Source organism: Balaenoptera musculus, chromosome 14, assembly GCF_009873245.2.
Source record: "Balaenoptera musculus isolate JJ_BM4_2016_0621 chromosome 14, mBalMus1.pri.v3, whole genome shotgun sequence".
NCBI lineage: Eukaryota > Metazoa > Chordata > Mammalia > Artiodactyla > Balaenopteridae > Balaenoptera > Balaenoptera musculus.
The window spans coordinates 11,106,287-11,133,309 of NC_045798.1; the positions used below are offsets into that span (position 1 = coordinate 11,106,287).

General features: G+C 40.5%; 1 protein-coding gene and 1 long non-coding RNA gene across 6 annotated transcripts in view; both read right to left on the reverse strand.

The window, feature by feature from the left end:
* SUDS3 (SDS3 homolog, SIN3A corepressor complex component) overlaps positions 1-27,023 on the reverse strand; it is a 307,067-nt gene that overhangs the window by 84,039 nt on the left and 196,005 nt on the right. The gene's annotated exons all lie outside the window — the stretch shown is intronic.
* Positions 3,751-22,028, reverse strand: LOC118879894. Its single transcript, XR_005016175.1, has 3 exons — positions 21,915-22,028; positions 13,534-13,541; positions 3,751-3,762 (listed from the first exon to the last, which is right to left on the reverse strand). It is a non-coding gene; the product is annotated as an uncharacterized LOC118879894 (long non-coding RNA).

The window sequence follows — 27,023 nt, forward strand, 5'->3', positions numbered from 1 at the left end:
GCTTTTGCTTGTCTGTAAAGGTTTTAATTTCTCTGTCAAATCTGGATGAGATCCTTGCTGGGTAGAGTAATCTTGGCTGTAGTTTTTTCTCCTTCATCACTTTAAATATGCCCTGCCACTCCCTTCGGGCTTGCAGAGTTTCTGCTGAAAGATCAGCTGTTAACCTTATGGGGATTCCCTTGTGTGTTATTTGTTGTTTTCCCCTTGCTGCTTTAATATTTTTTCTTTGTATTTAATTTTTGATAGTTTGATTAATATGTGTCTTGGCGTGTTTCTCCTTGGATTTATCCTGTATGGGACTCTCTGTGCTTCCTGGACTTGATTAACTATTTCCTTTCCCATATTAGGGAAGTTTTCAACTATAATCTCTTCTAATATTTTCTCAGTCCCTTTCTTTTTCTCTTCTTCTTGTGGGACCCCTATAATTCGAATGTTGGTGCATTTAATGTCCCAGAGGTCTCTGAGACTGTCCTCAATTCTTTTCCTTCTTTTTTCTTTATTCTGCTCTGCAGTAGTTATTTCCACTATTTTATCTTCCAGGTCACTTATCCGTTCTTCTGCCTCAGTTATTCTGCTATTGATTACTTCTAGAGAATTTTTAATTTCATTTATTGTGTTGTTCATCACTGTTTGTTTGCTCTTTAGTTCTTCTAGGTCCTTGTTAAACGTTTCTTGTATTTTCTCCTTTCTATTTCCAAGATTTTGGATATCTTTACCATCATTACTCTGAATTCTTTTTCAGGTAGACTGCCTATTTCCTCTTCATTTGATTGGTCTGGTGGTTTTTTACCTTGCTCCTTCATCTGCTGTGTGTTTTCCTGTCTTCTCATTTTGCTTAACTTACTGTGTTTGGGGTCTCCTTTTCACAGGCTGCAGGTTCGTAGTCCCCGTTGTTTTTGGTGTCTGTCCCCAGTGGCTAAGGTTGGTTCAGTGGGTTGTGTAGGCTTCCTAGTGGAGGAGACTAGTGCCTGTGTTCTGGTGGATGAGGCTTGATCTTGTCTTTCTGGTGGGCAGGTCCACATCTGGTGGTGTGTTTTGGGGTGTCTGTGGCCTTATTATGATTTTAGGCAGCCTCTCTGCTAATGTATGGGGTTGTGTTCCTGTCTTGCTAGCTGTTTGGCATAGGGTGTCCAGCACTGTAGCTTGCTGGTCGTTGAGTGAAGCTGGGTCTTGACATTGAGATGGAGATCTCTGGGAGATTTTTGCCATTTGATATTATGTGGAGCTGGGAGGTCTCTTGTGGACCAGTGTCCTGAAGTTGGCTCTCTCACCTCAGAGGCACAGCCGTGACACCTGGCTGGAGCACCAAGAGCCTTTCATCCACACGGCTGCTAGTGTTGGGGGGTCTCCTGCAGAGGCGGGGGGTGGCTCTGCCTCACCGTGAGGACAAGGACACTGGCAGCCCCAGGGACTCTAAAAAGCCCCTTTTATTCCCAGAAGTGGGATGGCTGGATCTTATGGTAGTTCTATTTTTAATTCTTTGAGGAACCTTCATACTGTTTTTCCATAGTGGCTGCACATCGTACACTCCCACCAACAGTACATAGGGTTCCCCTTTTTCCACATCCTGGTCGACGCTTGTTATATTTTGTCTTTATGATAATGGCCATCCTGAGAGGTATGAGGTAGTATCTCACTATGGTTTTGATTTTCATTCCCCTGATGATTAGTGAATTTGAGAATCTTTTCATATACTGGTTGGGCACTTGTATATCTTCTTTGGAGAAATGTCTATTCAGGTCCTTGGCCCATTTTTCAATCAGGTGGTTTTTTTGTTTGTTTGTTTGTTTTTGCTATGGATAGAGAAAATGTGCTATATACGTACAATGAAGTATTATTCAGCCTTTTAAAAGAAGGAAATTCTGTCACATGCAAGAACATGGACACACTGAGGGGACAGTATGTTAAGTGAAATAAGCCAGTCACAGCATCACTGCATGATTTCACTTACACGAGGTATTAAAATGGTCAAACTCATAGAACCAGAGAGTTGAATAGTGGCTGCCAGTGGCTGGGGGAGGGGGAAGTAAGGAGCTGCTATTCAATAGGGATCAAGTTTCAGTTACACAAGATGAATAAGTTCTAGAAATCTGCTGTACAAACTATTGTGCCTACAGCTAACAATACTGCAGTGTAGACTTAAAAATTTAAGAGAGCAGTTCTCATGTTGAGTTCCTACCACAATTTTTTTTTTTTTAATCTACACTGGCCTATGTTCTTTGCCAGTTACTTCACTGCCTTAGCTCACTAAAATGTAGAGTATTCACCCATTTCATAGATAAGGAAACTGAGACTCAGAGAGATTAACCAACTTACCCAAGATAGCACAGCCATTGAGTGACAGCGTGGAGCCTAAGCCCTTTCTTCCACATCTTTTTGGAAGGTCATTCCTCTCTGACCTATCCCTCTAATTAACACTACCCCCTCCAGAGACTTGTTCCTTGGAGGCTGCTATGAAGATATATTAGCAATAACCCTGTCCTTGAAAGATGACTTTGCCTTAGGATTCCACCTCTTCCTCAAGCTGAGTTAATTGCCAAGACTGTAGGGAAATCTCACCACCGCCTTAGTTCACGCAGCAGGACCCTCATCCTTAACAAGGCAACTTTCTGACAAAGTACGTTAGATGGCCTCAGACAAAACTTTCCTAGCAGGGGATTGGAGAGGAAAGAAAAAATCAAAAGCAGAATAGAGCGGAGCGAAAAAGGGGAGATTTCTTTGCATTGATTTCTTTGCCAGTGAGAAGTCTTTAAAAATCACTCTTTAGCTGCAGTCCTCAGATGCATGAGCTGTTATGCTGAAGGAGGGAGAAAAATCAAATCTGAATCAGATCAAACTGTGGTCTTTCATTCATCTGAACAGGCAGCCCTCTTGATAAACAGAAAATTAGAAATTCCCACAAAAGGAAGAGAGAATGTCTGAGACAGCATTGGCCTCGGGCAGAATTCTGAGGTTGGCAAAGTCTGACTTCAGAACCCTCTGGTGCCCCATCCCCGGCCCAGGAAGGATCTTCCTTGAGCTAGGTGAGGAAAAGAGGAACTTGGCTTTGCCTCGCCCTCAGCTTCTCCTTCTGCTTCGTGGTAGACCTCCTGTTCCTCGTCCCATCCAGTTTTGCCAGTCACCTGTCCCATTAGTGTTCTCTGATGCTAGCAACAGACCCCCGGGAAGGACTAATTGATAGTTCAACCAACTGTTAATTAACTGATAATGAAATCTACGCTCAAGATACCCCTACCCCACCAATCCAAGGATGTTTGAGATTTGAAAAAGGGAACTCTTGGAGAGCCCATAGTCTTCAAGACACAGACTCTATGATGGAGGGATAGCCGGCAGTGTGCTGACTGAGGGGTGCGGTGGATGCCGTGAGTTGGTGCCAAGATTCCCCTTCGGAAACGAAGGGTGCGTTATACCACCTGCTGAAGTACTTTTTAGAAGAGCCCTTTGCAGTTCATCCTTTCAGGGATTGCCTCAGCTGAAGAGTAATACCTCATCGAAGGTCACACCCCCTTCCCTGGGCAGCCTGCCCCCTATTACTGATGAACAGAGGTTATGCAGGCCCAGCCTTCTTGTTGAGACAACTTCAGACACAAGTTGGGAAGATCATCCCATCTTCAGAACTCCCCCTAAGGCTGGCTGAGGTTTCTGCTGAGACTACATTACAGCTCAATTTCCTCCTCTTTTCAATCCTGCATCCTTCCCTTCCCCCATAAGTACTGATTCCAAGGGTTCTCCCTAATGAACGTCCTGCATGCCAATCCCCATCTCAAAGTCCGCTTCCCCAAGGAGTCCACCCTGTGACAGGACAGTGAGAGAAAAGCCTTCATGGCAGAGCCAACATGTCACATCACCCCAGAGGCACCACTTCCGCCATTCTGTTCGGAAACGGTATGCCCTAGTGTTATGCAATCCTAAAGCCCTGCATTCTGTCATTGCTTCAAATCACACCATCTGCTCTTAAGCACGCATTCATGACCACCCAGCTATCCACTCTACTGACCTCTAAGATGGTCTCTTCGGGTACCTGACTCTCTCACTGTGGCCTGTTTTTGTCACTCAGGGCTTTGCAGTGTGTTTTCTCTGTACGACTATCTGGCCTGCCAAGCTATTTCCCCACATCCTGACACTTCTCCCACACCTAGTCCTCCTCAAAATGTGCACGTTCCATCTGTGCCACTAAATATATGGTACTGGACAAATATTTACCCTTCTGAGCCTCCATTCCCTCATCTGTGATTATGGCACAGACTGCTGATTAGGTCCCAAATATCCATTATTCCCTCCTTCCTTTCCCAGAGCATGTGGCCACCCATGTAGACATTTCCCAGTCTGCCTGGTAGCTAGGTGCCGCGGGACCACATTCTGATCAATGAAATGTAAGTAAGAGAAACTGCATAGTATGTTTAACTACTATTGATATATTGTTCCCCTAAAGGCAAGCTGTTTTCCCTCCACATTCCTTTTCTCCTTTCTGCTGGCTAAGAAATTCCAAGAAGTAGAACAGCTGCCTTGAATTCATAAATGCAAGCCAATTTCAAATCAAAAAACTCTGCCAGTTATATGAGAGAAATAAGTTTCTATCTTAAGTTCCTGTAGTTGGGGGTTATAGCATTTTTTGTATGTATCATAACCAATATACATAAAAAGAAGATAATAATTCTTATCTCACAGATCTCCTAACACCTAATCATCCTCTGTGAGCATTTCTTCATCCTATTTCTATTTAATCTCATCTCTAAATGAGGGGTTTAAAAAGAACAGACCTCACAGGATGTAAAATAACACAAGGAAAGATGCTGAACTTAGAGCCTAGATAAGCCTGAATTCACCCTACATAAGCTCTGTAATCCAGGGCCAAGTCACTTAACCTCTCTGTGTTTTTGCTTCTTTGCTCTTTGTAGTTATCTCATAGGGTTGTTGTGAAAATCAAATGAGGAAATGTATGTAACATGCTTGTGTAAACCCATGTTACATGATGGGTGCCAGTTTTGCAGAAACAGACTCTCAATCAAGGATAGCTGTTATTATTAGAGAGGCCTCAGGCCAATATTATTATTGCCTGAGGGATATGAGCATGTGCTCTGGAACCAGGCTGTCTAGGGTTGAATCCAAGCTCCCCCACTTACAATATGTGTGAACTTAGGTGGACTACTAAATCCCTCTGGATCTTAATTTCCATCTCTATAAAATAGGGATTGTAATAGCATCTACCTCATAGGTTCATCATAAGGATCAAATGAACTGATAATTTTAAAGCCCCAGTAGAGTACCTAGTAGATGGCAAGTGTTCAAAATTCTACCTATTGATTATTGTTATCAAAGACTCATTCCAGGGCTGATAGGTTAGGACTCTCCTCACAAAACGGAAAAGTAACCAAAGCCTCAATCAAGGGATAATGCACACTCCAATGCTTTATGAAAATGAGATCTGCCCTTGCTGACCTGCTGTTAGCTGAAATCCGCATTATTAGAACCACACCTTCAAATTAAGATGTGTTTTTATAAAAACCCTAGCCCTGAGGCAAGATATCAATGTATTAACAGAAAATGAGACTGCTTGGCCTATTTTATAATTCAGCAGAAATACACTCAGTCATTTATTCATTTAAACATTTTCTAAACAGCTATAAACACAGTTCAGGGCTCTTAGGTATTAAAAAAATAATAGAAATCAGTTTCCCCAGACTACTACCTCAGATTGTAAAGAAAAAGGATCATGGAAGACACTGTTAATTGCCTCAGCAATATCTATTCCCCTTCTTTCTTGATAACAGAACCAAATCTTACTTGGAAAAGTAAAGTGTAGGGCTTCCCTGGTGGCGCAGTGGCTGAGAATCTGCCTGCCAATGCAGGGGACACGGGTTCAAGCCCTGGTCTGGGAAGATCCCACATGCCGCAGAGCAACTAGGTCCGTGAGCCACAGCTACTGAGCCTGCACGTCTGGAGCCTGTGCTCCACAACAAGAGAGGCCGCGATAGTGAGAGGCCCGCGCACTGCGATGAAGAGTGGCCCCCGCTTGCCACAACTAGAGAAAGCCCTTGCACAGAAACGAAGACCCAACACAGCCATAAATAAATAAATTAATTAAAAAAAAAAAAAAGTAAAGTGTCAATTCCAGGCAATGGATCATGACTGCTCTAAGTTGATCATGACAATCTTGTCCCTCTTCCCAGACTCTCTTGTAGCTAAGGTGGTCATGTGGCCCAGGTACAGCCAACAAATGTAAGCAAAATCTGAGGGGGCAGTCCTGAAAAAGCATTTGCTTTTCTGGTAAGAGGAGACAAAGCAGATGGTTTGGTGCCTTTGCCTTTTTCCCTGCCTGCCTTCTTTCTGTCTTGAACATATATGAGATGTCTGAAACTGAAGCAGCTATCACATGATCTTAAGATAACAAGCATAAAGGAAAGGCTGAGGAAAGAACAGATACACTGGCCCTGACATTCCCAAGCCACTCAATGAACCAACACCAGTAACCATTTACCTCCTGACCTCTTCTTATAAGCTATTACAGACGAGTTTTACTTGCAGCTAAATGTATTCCTACATATACAGGTTCTCCCACAGAATATGGAGCTGTAGCAGGCAGGTCCAGACAGCAGGTTCTGAAACATGGGGATACGTTCTTAAATCCAAGTTGTGGGATGATATAAAGGCTGTGAAGAGGGTGCTAATACTAAACCTTTCCTATTTCATCATTTTATCTTTGACCATCATCTAATTCAACCCAGTCTTTTGTGTATTCCTCTAGCGTGGATCCAAGTGGCTTATTGATAATCCTAAGGGGCACGATCCACCTATAAGTATAACAATATGTACTCCCTGCGCTCATATAAAACCCTGCTGTATTTGGACAGACACTCTCCCCAACCCACAGCTTTTTTCCTTTCCTATCATTTCTGTTCTAGCACATAGCAATTGTCCCAAAGGCTTCCTGTGCCTTTTCAACTCTGCAATCACACAGCAGTTGATAAGACCTATTAATATTTCAGCTCATTTTTCAATTGCAGGGCCACGATACTCACTGAACACAAACCATCTATTTGTCTACCACAAAATGCACCCAAGTGTCTCAAAATGTAACCTTCTGGTTACAAAATGAGACAGTGCTCAGGACCTCGGAGAGCACCCTTCCAGCACCCTTCCATGTCAATGCAAGGGCAATATCTCCAGGACCTCTTCCACAATCCAGGGCATGGAATTGCCTCTTCTTGACATTATTAACCAGAAAAAAATTTTTTAACCACTGGGTGGAGGGATATAGCCATTTTCTTAACCTGAAATATGGCAATCCACCTCAGAGGAAGCTTGGGGGAAACAAATGCTTCCATTTAGCAAGATTAAGATAATAATCAGAACCATTCACTGAGCACCTGATATGTGCCAGAAACAGAAGATATTGTTGCCATTTTATAGGCAGAAAAACAGAGGAGTAAAAAGCTACCGTATTATATAAACACTTGCTAAATGCCAGGCAGTCTGCTAAGCCACATATTCACACACACATATATATACACATATATATATATGTCTTATATATAAATTAATATATATATTTACACACACAATCTTATCAATTTATACTTATATATATATTGCTATATTGATCTATTCAGTTCTTGAATTTGAATAAAAATAATTTAGATAGTAGTGAGAGATACTTCTATTATTAGCCTCATTTTATGTGAAGAAATTGAGACAGGTAGTACATAGCTCTTAATAGCAGTATTAGAATTTAACCCAGGCAGTCTGACCATACCTAAGGTGACTATATAATTTACTGTGCAAAATAGCATTCTTTTGAGGGTGAAATGAGTGCTAGTAATGATAAGGCCAGAATAGCAGGTGTGAATCAGGACTGTCCCACATAAACTAGAATATATGGTCACTCTAGTTGTATTGACCTCAATGAAATAATGACATGAAATAATGTACTTAAAGCATTCATCTCTATGCCTGAAATGTAATGTGTGCTCAATATATTTTAGCTATTTTTATTATTACCCATCTCTCAGGGTCACTTTGAGACCTTCATGAGATGGAAGGTGTAAAGTGGTCCAGAGATACACAGTAAATATCATCAAGTGTTTCCTTAACATGCCTCCTCCATCCTGTCCTCTTGCTTTCCAAGGAAGCATCAATCCCAGCACTTGACACCTGTCACATGTGAGCAATGCAGAGCCAGAAGAATGTGAGATGATTCAAGGCCTGTCTGCCTCGGGTTGATGGATGGGAAACCAGTGAACTTCTGAGACTGGTCCAAACACCCACTGCCGCATGTCAGGAAAGAAGCCGGTGCTTCTGGAGCAGCCATTGATGTCTGTCTGGGCATCTGATATCTCAGCTAAATTCAGATTGACAATCAATACAGACTCCTCCGGAGACCTAATTTTCACAGGTTCCCTTAGTTCACCAGCATGTCATTTTGCATAGGTGAGACTTTCATTCAGGGCGGCTGCTCCTGTTTCTAAGCAGTTGTCTGAAGTTTCCCAGTTCTACCTCCACTCTCCTCCACGTCTTCAATCGCTTCATTTTACAGCAAGGAAAACATTTTATCAATGGCCACTCTCCTTAAGGTGGGATTACAGATATCAAATCACAAAATCATGGAAATTCTAGATAGAGCTGGATTGCTTTAAGAGTTTCTAGTCTAGAACAAAAAATCTTAAAATTTGTATGGAGACACAAAAGACCCCGAATACCCAAAGCAGTCTTGGGGGAAAAAAACGGAGCTGGAGGAATCAGACTCCCTGACTTCAGACTATACTACAAAGCTACAGTAATCAAGACAATATGGTACTGGCACAAAAACAGAAACATAGATCAATGGAACAAGATAGAAAGCCCAGAGATAAACCCACGCACATATGGTCAATTAATCTATGACAAAGGAGGTAAGGATATACAATGGAGAAAATACAGTCTCTTCAATAAGTGGTGCTGGGAAAACTGGACAGCTACATGTAAAAGAATGAAATTAGAACACTCCCTAACACCATACACAAAAATAAATTCAAAATGGATTCGAGACCTAAATGTAAGACCGGACACTATAAAACTCTTAGAGGAAAACAAGAAGAACACTCTTTGACATCAATCACAGCAAGATCTTTTTTGATCCACCTCCTAGAGTAATGGAAATAAAAACAAAAATAAACAAATGGGACCTAATGAAACTTAAAACCTTTTGCACAGCAAAGGAAATCATAAACAAGACGAAAAGACAACCCTCAGAATGGGAGAAAATATTTGCAAATGAATCAATGGACAAAGGATTAATCTCCAAAATATATAAACAGCTCATTCAGCTCAATATTAAAGAAACAAACAACCCAATCCAAAAATGGGCAGAAGACCTAAACAGACATTTCTCCAAAGAAGACATACAGATGGCCAAAAAGCACATGAAAAGCTGCTCAACATCACTAATTATTAGAGAAATGCAAATCAAAACTACAATGAGGTATCACCTCACACCAGTTAGAATGGGCATCATCAGAAAATCTACAAACAGCAAATGCTGGAGAGGGTGTGGAGAAAAGGGAACCCTCTTGCACTGTTGGTGGGAATGTAAACTGATACAGCCACTATGGGGAACAGTATGGAGGTTCCTTAAAAAACTAAAAATAGAATTACCATATGACCCAGCAATCCCTCTACTGGGCATATACCCAGAGAAAACCATAATTCAAAAAGACACATGCACCCCAATGTTCATTGCAGCACTATTTACGATAGCTAGGTCATGGAAGCAACCTAAATGCCCATCGACAGATGAATGGATAAAGAAGATGTGGTACATATATAGAATGGACTATTACTCAGCCATAGAAAGGAACGATATTGGGTCATTTGTTGAGACGTGGATGGATCTAGAGACTGTCATGCAGAGTGAAGTAAGTCAGAAAGAGAAAAACAAATATCGTATATTAACGCATATATGTGGAACCTAGAAAAATGGTACAGATGAACCGGTTTGCAGGGCAGAAATAGAGACACAGATGTAGAGAACAAACGTATGGACACCAAGGGGGGAAAGTGGTGGGGGTTGGTGGTGGTGGTGTGATGAATTGGGCGATTGGGATTGACATGTATACACTGATGTGTATAAAATTGATGACTAATAAGAACCTGCTGTATAAAAAATAAATTAAATTAAATTAAAAAAAATTTTTTTTACAGTTTCTAGTCTGATGCACTCAATTTACAGATCAAGGAACTGAGATACAATAAGAGACTTGCTTAATGTAACAGGCAAGTTATTTTAGCATCAGAATGGGGTTGGGGGCAGGACTCTGAAGTTGGACTACCTAGATTCAGATTTTACCTCCATCATATTCAATTTACTTTCTCTCTCTGTGCCTCACTTTTCTCAGCTATAAACTGGGACTAATCATAGCACCCACCTCCTTATATTCTGATGAGGATTAAAAGAGATAAAACCCCCCTAGCGCAGTTTCCTAGGACTTAGAATAAACATTAGATAAAGGTAGCATTTTATTATTAATATTGATGGAGCTGGTACAAGATTCCACATCTCTTAGTAGGAAAAACCACGAATTTGTCAAATTCTGGGTGCATCCTTAAGAAAAGGGGCATTTTTTTAAGGTTTTGGATTTTTAAATGCTTTTCCTTTATGGCATTTAATACTCTCAAGATTAATGAGCTTGACCATCATTTCTTAAACTGTATTCCTCAAAGTAGCAGTTTCTAACAAAGCTAGGAATTCTTTGAAATCCCTAGTTTGGTGGTCATACAAGTCTGAGAAATAGTGGACCTTCTATTTCTTCCTCCCCTGAAGATTCATAATGCATATGAACATATTATGCAAGAAGTCCTGCAGGAAAGAAGTCTGCATGACATTATTTAAGCTGCCATTTCCCAAACATACTTGACCACAAAATCCTTTCAAATATCCCCACTGACACTAGTGTCCCAGAACACGGTTTGAGAAATTCTGAATTAGATCAAAGCTTCTTCAAGTCTCCCTCTCAAAATCAGAAGCCAAGCCATGTCACCTGACATTCCACAGCTTCCCAACCTGAAAAAAATAATCTAGTAAATAACCGAGATTTGACATCTGCCCAACCCAAGATTCCCACAGCACTGAGTCTTGACAGTCATGTTTGTATAACTCTACTCTGCCACCCTACCCCTTAGCTATAGCTAATTGGACAAGAAGTGGACACTTGACTGACGATGAACCAATCAGATTCTCTCCAGAGACAGCCCGGTGTAGGGAGGTGTCCCAGCTCTGAAGTTGAAGTCTCCAAACTCCTACTGCTGGAAACTCAGAAACTATTCTGCTTAGAGCTTCTTTCTCAAACGTTCCCCACCTAGTGGTAAAGACGGTGGCTAGCATCTCCTGCCTACTATTCTATTTCTCACTTCCCACAATTCCATGAAAAGTCCCAGAATTGAGTCTTGTTGGCCCTGATTGGCCCCGCTTAGGTCACTGACTCATCCTAAACCAATCGCAGAGGACAAGGGATATGGGCCTCTGATTGGCTGGGCCTGAGTCACATGGCCATTTCTGGAGCCAGGATTGACAAGAAACCCATCTGAATCTCCCAGGACTGAAGATATAGGAAGAGTGGTTCCCAAAAGTAAAATTGAGGTTTTGTAACCAGAAGAGGGTATAGAGGATGGACAGATAAAAATAAAGATGTCCACCATACCCAGGGCCACATTATGACTTTAATGGGTCTTAGGCACTTCTGTCTTCATGAGTCCCTTCCTCCATAAAAACATATATATTTAAAATTGTATTTTACGAGTGTGTTGGCATAAAGACAAATATAACCCAGGCTGGGTTATATTCCTGTTTGTCTTCTGATTTTAGAGGAAATTAAAACATTTTTGTGGACTCTAGGCACTGCACCTACTGTGCCAATGGATAAATCAGCCCTGACCACACCAGCTCTCAGACGGAGACTTTTCCAGCAGAAACTCACTGATCAGCAAGTATTCTTCCTGTGCCTGCCTTCCACACCACCCTTGAGCTTGGCCCAAGAGCTCATGAGGAGGGGCAGCCAGTTTTCCTAAAGAACCAACCGGGAGATAAGGGAACCAAGTAAATTATGGGCTTCTTAATATGCATAATCTTCCTGCTAAGGTGTTTATCTGCCAGACTGCCTTAATCTGCTTCCAAAGTTCACATTCATTAACTGCCTAATCTCTGAATGGTGCTGACAGCCCCCTTCACAAATCTCTCATCTGCCGTAACCCAAGTTATATTCATGGTTGTTATTTTCAGGGTTACATGAAGTCAGTAACCTTTTACTTTCTCCCTACCCCAACCGCCCCCATAGTTTAAAGAGAGATGAACCAAGGGGATGTTTTCATGGAGAGGAAAACCAGAGAAAGAAACAAGCTGATAGGGAGGGTGGGAGGGAGGCTCAAGAGGGAGGGGATATGGGGATTTAAAAAAAAGAAAAAAAGAAAGAAACAAGCTGAAAGGGCCCTGACTGTTTTGAAAGCAAAGTCCAAAAGGGGCTTTCTGAGGTTAGCTAGAAAATCTCTTGTCCCTAGTAATTTACCCTAAACTACTATGGGCAGAGGGTTGCCAGTCAGCATAGTGCGGTTCACGCATTCCTATGTGTCAGCCATTTGCTTAACACATTGGTGGGTTCTGCCACATTCGTGTGTCGACCGAAGAATTATTTATTAAGCTTTTGTTTACTTTAAACCACCTCACTTTTCCCACATAACCTCATCTAAGCATTACCATCCATGAGATCAAAAGTTTGATAAACAATATTTTTCCTGATACATTTAATTAAATATTAACTATTCAAACAGAAAATACTCCTGGTAGGATACCTACCACTAATTAGCTGTGTGACTTTAGCAAGTCACTCACCCTCTCTGAGCTTCAGTTTCCTGGCCCTGTTGACCTCTCAAGCTCTATGATTCTGAAATTCCAGAGATACGTTTAGGCAGTTGTATTTTGTGAGATTATGTTCCACTTTTTCTCCCACTTTTCTAGCTTTTATTTTCCTGAGTATTAATTTTTAAATGGGGGGGAACTATATAAAATTTGAAAACAAAATATATCTTAAACTACTCTTTTCCCTTTATTCTCTATATTCCAAATCTATTGGGTTTGTTTTGTTTTTTTCAGATTTCTGTCCACCCAAGCTCCTTCAAAACTTCAGAGGTTTTGTACATACTGTTCCCTCTGAAAGCAATGCTCTTCCCACAAGTTAACACTTACTCACCCTTCATATCTCAGCTCAGTGTTCCTTGCTCAGGGAAGCCTTCTCAACCTCTTACCACCACTTCCACTATGAGTCAGGTCTTCCTTCTAAATGCTTCCATATCATTCTGTTTCTCTGGATGTAATTTTTTTTAATTTGGAGGATCATTTTAGTGTCTGACCTCCTCACTAGACTATGTTTCACGAGGACAGGAACAGCACTTGATTTTCGTGACACTGTGTTTCCAGAAATTTCTGTAGTGCCTAGCACACAGTAGACACCCAATTTGTTGAATGAATAAAATCTCCAGGAGAGGGTGGTTTTGGAATTTCATAGAAACTCACATTTCTTTTGGTAAGCTATTCTAGGGACTCCCAACCTTTTCAGTCACAAAATCATCCTTAACGTCTAGCCTAAATTCTTCCTTACTCTTGGCAGAGAAAACATTTTAGAAATAGAGTTATACCTGAATGCTGTAGTCTTGGAGAGCCAAAGAGAAATTATAAGTTGCTTCTCTGATGAAGCCCTGGGAATTTCTTCCTACTCCCCATGCAAGGCAAAATCCAAATGTTCTTTTTTTTTTTTAATTGGGGTATAGAAATCCAAATGTTCTTGATGCATGTGAATTGCAAATGGAGACTACTGTTACCTGTTTCCACGCAATTATCTACAAAGTTCAGCCCAAGGCTGCGACTCTGCCTGATGGCTTTCTCTGGTAACCGGAGCCCAGTGAGCCTGTGCCCAGGAAATGCCGGAGAGTTAGCGCTCCTGGGGATTAGCACTCAACCAATGACTGATGCTAGCTGATGGATAAATATGCCAGCTCCCTTGCCATCCCAGGCGGGATAATCTGATTGCCCACCGTGGTAACCTGCTGAATAACACATCCTTATTGGCTTCTTTCCTTTCATTGCCTCATTTACCCCACCCCTTACTGCGTTGGACACTGTGAAGCGCCATCCATACCTCCCTTCACTGAAGGACTTCCTGCCCTAGCTGCTGGGAGTGCTGCTGGCAGACGACCTTCATTTGTCAGTCCCTTTAGGAATTGTCTCAGCTGCAGAGAGCTGTCTTGCCCAAGGATGCACCTTGTTCTGGGAAGCCATGTCCAATGACTGATGGATGCGGGTTTATGAAGGCTTAGCCACCCTGGCCAAGTTTAGGACAACTTGGAGGGTCGTCCTAGCTTCAGAGCTCCCTGTAGGGTTGGCTCGGGCTGTTGCTGAGCCTGCACTGTGGCTCGCCTTCCCCCCTGCCCATCCCTGCTTCCTTCTCCTTCCTTTTATACGTGTTGATTCCAAGGGCATTCTTTAATAAACATCCTGGCGCGAACTCCATCTCAGAGTCTGCTTTCTGGGGCCTCGCCTCTCTACGAGGGGGAGAGCTAGTGAGCCAGCCAGCTATCCAGCTGTCCCGCTCATCGAGAGGGAAGGCTCTACAAGGAGGAAAGCGAGCTTACTAGTATTTGTAGCCTGTGAAGCTGCACTAGGATTATCCCTATTAATAATAGTATCAAATACCTACAGTGTTGATTACCTACAAAATCTCAACCTTCTCCAATGTTAAAAATTATTGCCCCAACTATTATATTAATGCCATTAATATGATTAGCAAAAAATAATATAACTTGAATCACTACCACAACCTACAGCTTACTAATTAGTTTTATCAGCCTATTTCTTCTTAACCAGTTTAACCACAACAGCCTTTACTTTCCATTAATCTTCTTCTACTCCCTATCAGCACCTTTACGAATTCTAGAAACATGACTCCTACCACTAATACTCATAGCCAGACGATGCCACCTGTCTAAAGAATCACCAGCTTGGAAAAGGTTATACTAATCGTCCTACAGATGTTCCTAATTATAATATTAACAGCCACAGAATTGATTCTATTCTACATGTTATTAGAAGCAACACTAGTCCCAACATTATTATTATCTCCTGAGGAAACCAAACAGAATGACTTAATGAGGGACTTTGCTTTTTATTTTACACACTAGTATTGATAACATCTCTTCCACTTCTAGTTGCTCTCGTACATATCCAAAATACTATAGGTTCGCTAAACTTTTTAATAATCCAACACTGAACCCAAACAATATCTAACTCTTTATCCAGTATTTTCATATGACTAGCATGCATAATAGCTTTTATAGTAAAAATACCCCCCTGACTGCCAAAAGCACATGTCAAAGCCCCCATTCTATAGTTCTTGCAGCCATACTACTCAAACTTGGGGGCCACGGTATGCTACGAATCACAATGATCCTACACCCCTTAACAAACCACACAGCATATCCACTCGTCACATTAGGAATAATCATAACCAGCTCAATTTGTTTGTGCCAAACAGACTTAAAATCACTCATTGTCTACTCATCCATTCGACACATAGCACTTGTCATTGTAGCTAACCTCACCCAAACATGTTGAAGTTATACAGGGGTTACCGCCCTAATAATTGCCCATGGCCTCACGTCATCTATATATCATTCTGTCCGGCAAATTCAAATTACAAACATATTCAGAGCCGAACCATAATTTTAGCCTGTGGCCTATAGACGTCTCTTCCACTAGTGGCAACATGATGACTACTGGCAAGTCTTACGAACTTAGCATTACCCCCCAACAATCAACTTAATCGGAGAACTACTGGTAGTAATAACATCTTTTTCATGTTCCAACATCACCATCATCCTAATAGGGATTAAGGCAGGCATTACTGCCTTAGACTCTCTATGTATTCTAATCATAACACAACATTTACATGAGAAAACACCCTCTTAACTCTGTATATATTACCCCTTCTACTATCACTCAACCCCCAAATTACTTTGAGACCCATGTACTGTAAATATAGTTTGACAAAAACATTAAATTGTGCATCTAATAACAAAAGCTCAAATCTTCTTATTTACTGAAAAAGTATACAAGAACTGCTAATTTATGTCTCCACATTTAACCAAACTTTTAAAGAACAGGAGTGAACCATTAGTCTTAGGAACCAAAAAACTGGTGCAATTCCAAACAAAAGAAATAAATTTATTCCCCTCTTCCACACCAGTCACGCTAACTATATTAACTCTACCAATTAAAATAACAACCTCCAGTGTCTACAAGAGTAACCTATGCCCATTTTATGCAAAAACCATTGTCTGATATGCCTTCATTACCAGCTTAATTCCCATGACAATATTCATTTACTCAGGCCAAGAAATAATCATTTCAAATTGACACTGAATTACTTACTATCCAACCCTAAAACTATCACTTAGCTCTAAATTTGACTACTTCTCAGTGATATTCCTACCAGTAGCACAATTCGTCACATGGTCAATCATACAGTTCTCAACATGCTATACACCCTCAGACCCTAACGTTAATAGATTCTTCAAATATCTACTTGTATTTCTCATCACTATGCTAAGTTTTAGTTACTGCCAACAATCTTCTCCAACTTTTTAGCTGCAGTCATGTCCTTTTTGCTAATGGGACGAACGGTAGGGCCAAACAGACACAAACACTACCTCTCTTCAAGTCATTTTACATAACCGCACTGGTCTCTAATTGGATTCATTATATCAACAGCATGGTTCTTACTCAACTTAAATGCATGAGACTTATAACAAATTTTCAGACTTAACTTAAATCACACTAATTTACCCCTAATCAGGCTTCTCCTAGCTGTAGCTGGAAAATGTACCCAATTTGGCCTTCATCCGTGACTTCCCTCGACAACAGAGGGCAACACTCCAGTCTCAGCCCCACTCCACTCAAGTACTATAGTTGTAGCAGGTGTTTTCTAACTTATCCGTTTTCATCCACAAGTAGAAAACAGTAAAACAATCCAAACAATAACATGATGCCTAAGAGCCATCACCACCCTATTTACGGCAATCTGTGCTCTCACCCAAAACATCAAAAAAATAGTCGCCTTTTCCACCTCAAGTCAACGAGGCCTTAAAATAGTAACCATTGGCATTAACCAGCCCTACCAGCCTTCCCCCATATCTGCACACACGCACTGTTCAAAGAAATGCTATTCATGTGCTCCAGATCCATTATTCACAGTCTAAATGACGAACAAGATATTAGAAAAACAGGAGGTCTGTTTAAAGCAATACCTTTCACCACAGCCTCTCTCATCATCAGAAGCTTTGCATTAACAGGGATGCCTTTCTTCACAGGCTTTTACTCCAATGACCTAATCATTGAAACCGCCAACACACCCTATACCAGTGCCTGACCTTCCTAATTACACCGATTGGCACATCCCTAATGACTGTCTATAGCACTCAAATTCTTCGCACTCTTAGGACAGCCTCGCTTCTCTACTCTAACTCGAATTAATGAAAATAATCCACTCCTAATTAAGTTTATTAAACGCCTTTTAATTGGAAGTGTTTTCGCTGGATTCTTTATCTCCAGCAACATCTCTGCAACAACTATTCCACAGGTAACTATGCCTTATTATTTGAAATTAACAGCCCTTGCCGTGACTATTTCAGGGTTTACTCTGGCACTCAAAATCAAGTGTAGATTTTTGTGTAAAAAATACACAAAACCTAAATTTCAATTATCCTTCAAACCTATTCAAATTCTCTAATCTCAGATACTTTCCAACTATCATACACTGTCTCTCACCATATCTAAATCCATCAACAAGTCAAAAATCAACATAACCACTGTTAGATCTGATTTGATTAGAAAATGTGCTACCAAAATCTACCTCACTTTTCCAAATAAAAATTTCTATACTAGCCCTAGACCAAAAAGGCCTAAAGTTTATTTCCTCTCCTTCCTCATTACATTTGCCTTAAGCATAGTTCTATTTAATTTCCACAAGTAACTTCCATAATTAGCACAACACCAATAATGACCAACCAGTAACAAACAATCACCAGCCGAGTACCATAACACAGCAATTCCTATAGCTTCCTCACTAAAAAACCCAGAATCTCCGGTCTCATAAATCACTCAATCCCCCAACCCATTAAACTTACACACAATCTCTACTTCTTCATCCTTTAAAATACAAAGAACCACTGCAAGCTCCATTATCAGCCTTGAAAGAAACATGCCTAGGATGGTTTTACTAGAAACTCAAATCTCAGGATACTGCTCAGCGGCCACAGAAGTTATATAACCAAAAACTGCTAATATACGCCTAGATACATTTTTAAAACCATTAGACCCCAAAACAACCCAACAAAATTTATTACAATACCACAACCAACTCCACCACTCACAATTAATCCAAGCCCACCATAAATAGGTGAAGGTTTTGAAGAGAAACCTACAAAACTACAAAAATATTATTTAAAATAAATACAATGTGTGTCATCATTATTCTTTTTTTTTTTAAATTTATTTATTTATTTATGGCTGTGTTGGGTCTTCGTTTCTGTGCGAGGGCTTTCTCTAGTTGCGGCGAGCGGGGGCCACTCTTCATCGCGGTGCGCAGGCCTCTCACTATCGCGGCCCCTCTTGTTGTGGCGCATAGGCTCCAGACGCGCAGGCTCAGTAATTGTGGCACACGGGCCTAGTCACTCCGCGGCATGTGGGATCTTCCCAGACCAGGGCTCGAACCCGTGTCCCCTGCATTGGCAGGCAGATTCTCAACCACTGCGCCACCAGGGAAGCCCCTGTCATCATTATTCTTACATAGAATCTAACCAAGGCCAATGCCATGAAAAATCATCATTGTATTTCAACTATAAGAATACTAATGACCAACATTTGAAATCTCACCCATTAATTAAAACTGTTAACAACACATTTATCTATATCTACCAGCTCCATAAAATATTTCATCATGAGATATCTACACACATGCATTGTTCAGAAAACAATGGTGAAATTTCAGTTCCCACTAGGTATTCCTTTAATTCTACAAATCTTAACAGGGTTATTCTTAACAATACATTGTACATCAGATACAATAACTGCCTTTCATTTGTAACCCATATCTGCCGAGACGTAAATTACAGATGAATTATCCAATATCTACATGCAAATGGAGCTTCCATATTTTTTTATGTGCTTATTTATCCATGTAGGGCAAGGCCTGTATTATGGATCTTACACTTTCCCAGAAACATGAAACATCAGAATCATCCCTACTATTTACAGTAATAGGTTTATGTGTTACCATGAGGCCAAACATGCTTCTAAAGTGCAACAGTCATTACAAATCTCCTTTCAGCAATTCCTTACATTGGCACCAGCCTGGCTGAATGAATCTGAGAATTCTCAGTTGACAAAGCCACCCTTACACGATTCTTCTTCCACTTATCATTCCATTTATTATTGCAGCTTTAGCAGTTGTCCACTTATTATTCCTTCATGGTACAGGGTCTAATAATCCAACAGGAATCTCATCCGACATGAACAAAATCCCATTTCACCCATACTACACAGTCAAAGATAACCTTGGTGCCTTGTTCCTATTTCTGATGCTACTAGCAGTAGTACTAGTACTATTCTTACCTGCCCTTCTAGGGGACCCAGACAACTATACCCCAGCTAGCCCCCTCAACACTTCTTCCCTCACATCAAACCAGGTTGATACTTCTTATACCCATATGCAATCCCACAATCAACTCCCAACAAACTAGGAGATGTACTAGCCTTAATCTTCTCAATTGTAATTTTACCAGTTATCCCAATACTTCACATATCAAAACAATGAAATATAGCACTCGACCCCTTAGCCAATGTCTATTCTGAGTATTCATAGTGGATTTACTAACACTAACATGAATCAGAGGATAACCTGCTGACACCCATTTATTATCATTGGGCAACTAGCATCTATTTTATACTTCCTTCTAATCTCGTTCTTATACCACTAACAGGCACCACTGAAAACAACCTCCTAAAATGAAGAGTCTTTGTAGTATATTTATTACCTTGGTCTTGTAAACCAGAAAAGGAGAATAACACATCTCCCTAAGACTCAAGGAAGAAGCCCCAGCTCTACCATCAGCACACAAAACTGAAATTCTACTTAAATTATTCCCTGAACAATTTGTTGTGGGACATTTACACTATCTTTAAGTACTATATAAGTATTAATAATGGCACCATCGGGGCTTCCCTGGTGGCACAATGGTTAAGAATCCGCTTGCCAATGCAGGGGACACGGGTTCGATCCCTTGTCCGGGAAGATCCCACATGCCACGGAGCAACTAAGCCCGTGCGCCACAACTACTGAACCTGTGCTCTAGAGACCGCAAGCCACAACTACTGAAGCCCGCGCGCCTAGAGCCCGTGCTCCTCAACAAGGGAAGCCACCGCAATGAGAAGCCCGCGCACCGCAATGAAGAGTAGCCCCCGCTCACCGCAACGAGAGGAAGCCCGCGCACAGCAACGAAGACCCAACACAGCCAAAAATAAATAAATAAAATAATAATTTAAAAAAATAAAATAAAATAATGGCACCATTAAAACCAACACTGCTATGTATTTTGTGCATTATGTTACCTTCCACATATGTAAGTACATATATGCTTTATTGTACATAATACATGATATGTATAATCGTACATTAATTATCTACCCCATGCTTATAAGCATGTACATTATCCTACTGACATTACATAATACATTATACTGGTCAACTCACATTAAACCCTTGTCCCTGTGAATATCCATGAAGTAAATGGACAGCTTGTTATTACATAGGACATATACGTTTATTAATCGCACATACCACATTGAGTCAACTCACTTCCAGTCGACATGCTTATCATAACTGATAAACAGAGCTTAATCAGCAAGCTATGAGAAACCATCAACCTGCCCACAAACACGTCCCTCTTATTGCTCCAGGCCCATAAATCATGGGGGTTTCTGTGAATGAACTATATCTGGCATCTGGCTCTTACTTCAGGGCCATCTCAGCACACACTTTCCCCTTAAATAAGACATCTTGAGGGACTAATGACTAATCAGCCCCTGCTCACACATAACTGGCTTCACACATTTGGTATTTTTTAATTTGCGGGGTGGGTGGTGGGTGGGAATGCTTGACTCCGCTATGGCTGTCAAAGGCCTTACTTAACATAGTCCAGCAACTTGTAGCTGAGCTTAAACTGAATATTATTTACCAACATCATCAACCATCAGTTGTTGTTTAGCCAATGGTTATGGGACATAAAGCAATTACACACATACATACACACGTACGTACACATGCACATGCATCAGGTAAATAGCCTGTTTAATCAAACTCCCCTTACCCCGCGCTAAACTCACACTTTATAGGCCATCATCACCCTGCCAAACCCCCAAAACAAGGCAAAATATATAAATATATAACATTCAGCTAACTCATTAAACAAACACATTACCCTTATTTTACCAACCCAAAGCTAGCGTAACTACAAACTAGCCTCTGAACTGTACCAATGAATTACTTACATATACAGCTTATACAGACAGACATCCCCCTAGATCTGCCACTTACCTCAGACAAAATCAAAATTAAGTATATTTTAATGTATAAATTAAAATACATTTTAATAACACACAAAAGAAAAAATTATTTCGATACTAATTTTAACACAATCCAAACTATTACACTGAATACCAATATATCACTTAAGTACATAAATCTTCTACGTACAAAATTCTACTCAACCTGTTGATGTAGCTTAATAATTAAAGCAAGTCACTGAAAATGCCTACATGAGGTTACCTACTCCATAAATACATAGGTTTGGTCCCAGCCTTTCTATTAATTTTTAATAAAGTTACACGTGCAAGCATCTGCATCCCAGTGAGAAAGCCCTCTAAACCGTAAAAGATTAAAAGGAGCAGGCATCAAGCACACCAAAAAGCAGCCGCCGTGGTCACATGATTGATTAACCCAAAGTAATAGAAATCTGGCATAAAGCGTGTTAAAGAGCACCCCCAAAATAAAGTCCTAGCTAAGCAGTAAAAAGCCATAGCTAAAATAAAAATAAGCTACAAAAGTGACTTTAACATTTCTGACTACCCGGCAGCTAAGATCCAAACTGGGATTCGATACCCAACTATGCTTAGCCCTAAACTCAAATAGTTACAACAACAAAATTATTTGCCAGAATACTACTAGCAAAAGCCTAAAACTCGAAGCACTTGGCGGTGCTTCTTAGCGCTCTGCAGGAGCCTGCTCTATAATCAATAAACCCCAATAACCCTCACCAACCCTTGCTAATAATACAGTCTACATCCCGGCACCTTTAGCAAACCCTGAAAAGGAAGAATAGTAAGCGTAATTATCAGAAATAAAAATGTTAGGTCAAGGTATGGGATGGGAAGAAATGGGCGACATTTTCTACCTCAAGAACGTAAAATAATTTAACATGAACGTTTTTATGAAATTAAAAACCAAAGGAAGATTTAGCAGTAAATTAAGAATAGAGGGCTTAATGGAATCAGACCATGGGGTACACACACATCACCCATCACCCTCCTCAAGTATGGATAACTCTCCAAAACCTATTGACAAGTACCAAACATAAAAGAGGAGACAAGTCGTCACAATGTGAGAATACTGGAAAGTGTGCTTGGACAAATATAAAGCACCTAATTTATACGCACGAGATTTCATACCGCATGAACACTTTGAACTAAAATTAGCCCAAACTTCCCACCAAATTTAACTGTCATAAGCGAATTAAATAAAACATTCACTCAACATCTAAAGTATAGGAGATAGAAATTTAAACTTGGCTCTATAAAGTACCACAAGAGAATGATGAAAGAAGCATTAAAAGTACCAAAAAGCAAAGCTTACACCTTCTACCTTCTGCATAACGATTTAACTAGAAAACTTCAACAGAGGGAACTTACACCCGAAACCAGACAACCTACTTGTGAACAGTTTACAAGAACAAACTCACCTATGTGGCAAAATAATGAGATTTATAAGCAGAGGTGACATGCCTAATGAGCCTGATGATAAGCTGGTTGTCCAGGAAAGAATGTTAGCTCAACTTTAAATATTACTTTTAAAACCATAACTTTAAAAAAAAATAAATTTATTTCTTTTTGGCCGTGTTTGGTCTTCATTGCTGCACGCAGGCTTTCTCTAGTTGCGGCGAGTGGAGGCTACTCTTTGTTGCGGTGTGTGGGCTTCTCATTGCCGTGGCTTCTCTTGTTGCAGAGCACGGCCTCTAGGCACGCAGGTTTCAGTAGTTGTGGCACACGTGCTCAGCAGTGGCTGAGCAGAGGCTGAGCAGAGCCTGTGGCTCGCAGGCTCTAGAGTGCAGGCTCAGTAGTTGTGGCGCACGGGCTTAGTTGCTCTGCGGCATGTGGGATCTTCCTGGACCAGGGCAATTTTAAATGTTACTCTAAAAAAGTACAGCTTTTTATACACAGGATACAGCTTTTCTTAGAAAGGAAACATAAACAATTTCATAGTTGGCTTCCAAGCAGCCACCAATTAAGAAAGCATTCAAACTCAAAACACATTCATCTTTTTTTAAAAATTTATTTATTTTATTTATTTGGTTTTGGCTGTGTTGGGTCTTCGTTGCTGCACGCGGCTTTCTCTAGCTGCGGTGTGCGGGGGCTACTCTTCGTTGTGGTGCGCGGGCTTCTCACTGTGGTGGCTTCTCTTGTTGTGGAGCACGGGCTCTAGGCACGTGGGCTTAAGTAGTTGTGACACACGGGCTTAGGTGCTCTGCGGCATGTGGGATCTGCCCGGACCAGGGCTTGAACCCATGTCCCCTGCATTGGCAGGCGGATTCTTAACCACTGCGCCACCAGGGAAGCCCAAAACACGTTCATCTTAATACCAAATAAACCAACTCCTAATTTAATACTGGACTAATCTATTAATAGAAGCAATACTATTAACATGAGTAACAAAAAATGATTATCCTTGCATAAGCCTATATCAGAGCAGATGGCCCACGAATAGTTAACAAAATAAACCTAAGCCAACACTTAGTTATTTATTAAAACGATTATTAACCCAACCCAGGCATGCATTTAAGGAAAGATTTAAGAAAGGAAAAGGAACTCGGCAAACACAAACCCCGCCTGTTTACCAAAAACATCACCTCTAGCATCACTAGTATTAGAGGCACTGCCTGCCCAGTGCCTCCAATACCAGTGGTTAATGCCCATGGTATCCTGACTGTGCAAAGGTAGCAAAATCATTTCTTCTCTAAATAAGGACTTGTATGAATGGCCACATGAGGCTTTTACTGTCTCTTACTTTTGATCAGTGAAATTGACCCTCCTGTGAAGAGGAGAGAAAAATATAAGACAAGAAGACCCTATGGAGTTTTAATTAACTAATCCAAAAAATAATAATAATAAACAATAACTGAACCTCAGGGGATACCAGAGCTTTTAATGGATTAACAATTTTTGTTGGGGTGACCTCAGAGAATAAATTAACCTCCAACTGATTGAAATTTAGACCAACTGGTCAAAACTCATTATCACTTACTGATCCAAAATATTGATCAACAGAACAAGTTACCCTAGGGATAACAGCGCAATCCTATTCTAGAGTTCACACCGACAATAGGGTTTAGGACCTCAGTGTTGGATCAGGACAGCCCAATGGTGTAACTGCTATTAATGGTTCATTTGTTCAATGATTAAAGTCCTAAATGATCTGAGTTGAGACCCAAGTAATCCAGATAGGTTTCTATCTATTATACATTTCTCCCAGTACAAAAGGACAAGAGAAATAAGGCCTACTTAACAAAAGCACCTTCAAATTAATTAATAATATCATTTTAATTCAATTAATTTACTCAAAGAACAGGGTTTGTTAGGGTGGCAGAACCCAGTAACTATGTAAAATCTAAATCTTTATTGCCAGAGGTTCAATTCCTCTTCCTAACAAAATGTTTATGATCATTCTTTCACTCATTATCCCCATCCTACTAACTGTAGCATTCCTCACATTAATTGGACAAAAAGTTCTAGGCTATATGTAACTCTGAAAAAGGGTCAAACATTGTTGGCCCCTATGGATTACTACAGTCCATTGCTGATGCAGTCCAGTTATTTATTAAAGAACCACTACAACCACCAACATCATCAATTTCTATATTTATCATTGCACCAATTCTGGCCTTAACCTTAGCTCTCACAATATAAGTCCCTCTTCCCATACCCTACCCACTAAGTAACATAAACCTATGTGTATTAGTTACACTAGCCATATCAACCCTAGCCTTTTATTCCATCCTCTGATCCGGATGGGCTTCAAACTCAAAATACACACTAATTGGAACCCCACAAGCAATAGCACAGACAGTCTCATATGAAGTAATACTAGCAATTATTCTCTTATCAGTCCTGTTGATAAACATATCATTTACACTTTCAACACTAATTATTACACAAGAACACATATGACTAATTTTCCCATCCTGACCCCTAGCCATAATATGATTTATTTCCACTCTAGCAGAAACCAACTGAGCCCCATTTGATTCAACAGAAGGAGAATCAGAACTCAGATTTGGCTTCAATGTAGAACATGCAGCACCCCATTCACTCGGTTCTTCCTAGCAGAATATGCCAATATCATTATAATAAATATTTTCATAACAATCCTATTTCTAGGTGCATTTCATAATCCCTACTTACCATACCAGTATACGGCTGATTTCATCATTAGAACACTCCTCCTAACAATTGCCTTTCTATGAATTCAAGCATCCTACCCATGATTCTGATATGATCAACTCATCCATCTTATGAAAAATTTTTCTACCACTAACACTAGCCCTATGTACACAGCATGTTTCACTACCTATCATCACATTAAGCATCCCACCACAAACATAAGAAATTTGTCTGTGGGACTTCCCTGGCGGTCCAGTGGTTAAGATTCTGAGCTTCCACTGCAGAGGGCACAGGTTCGATCCCTGGTCAGGGAACTAAGATCCCACATGCCATATGGCCAAAATAAAAAAAAAATTTTAATTAAAAAAAAAAAGAAATTTCTCTGACGAAAGAGTTACCTTGATAGAGTAATAATAGAGGTTTAAATCCTCTTACTTCTAGGGAATTCCCTGGCAGTCCAATGGTTAGGACTCGGTGTTTTCACTGCCAGGGCCCGGGTTCAATCCCTGGTCAGGGAACTAAGATCCCGCAAGCTGTGAGGCATGGCCAAAAACAAACAAACAAAACAAACAACAACAACAACAACAAAACCTCTTACTTCTTGAATTATAGGAATTGAACCTACCCATAAGAATTCAAAATTCTTCGGGCTACCACATTACACCACATTCTACAGTAAAGATCAGCTAAATAAGCTATCTGGCCCATACCCCAAAAATGTTGGTTTATAGCCTTCCTGTACTAATAAACCTTATTATCTTTACTATCATTCTACAGACCATCATTGTAGGAACCGTAATTGTAATAACTAGCTCACACTGGTTATTTACCTGAGTTGGATTTGAAATAAACATACTAGCTGTTATTCTCATTCTAATAAAAAAAAAAAAAATTCAACCCACGAGCTATAGAAGCATCCACCAAATATTTTCTAACACAAGCCACAGCATCAATACTACTTATAATGACTTTACTATTAATCTAATATACTCCAGTCAATGAACTATTACAAAAATCTTTAATCAACAAGGAGCTCTCCTCCTCATAGAGCCTTTCCTCTCTTCCGCATTGGTCGTATTTATAAACTGCACTATATTTTTGTTGTTGACATATCTGTCTCCCCCACTAGACTGAGCTCTGCAAGGGCAGGGACCATGATTTGTTCACCAATATATCGCCGGTTCCTGGCACAAATGCCTGGCACAAGGTAGTTACTCAGTTAAGTTGTGGTGGAATAAAT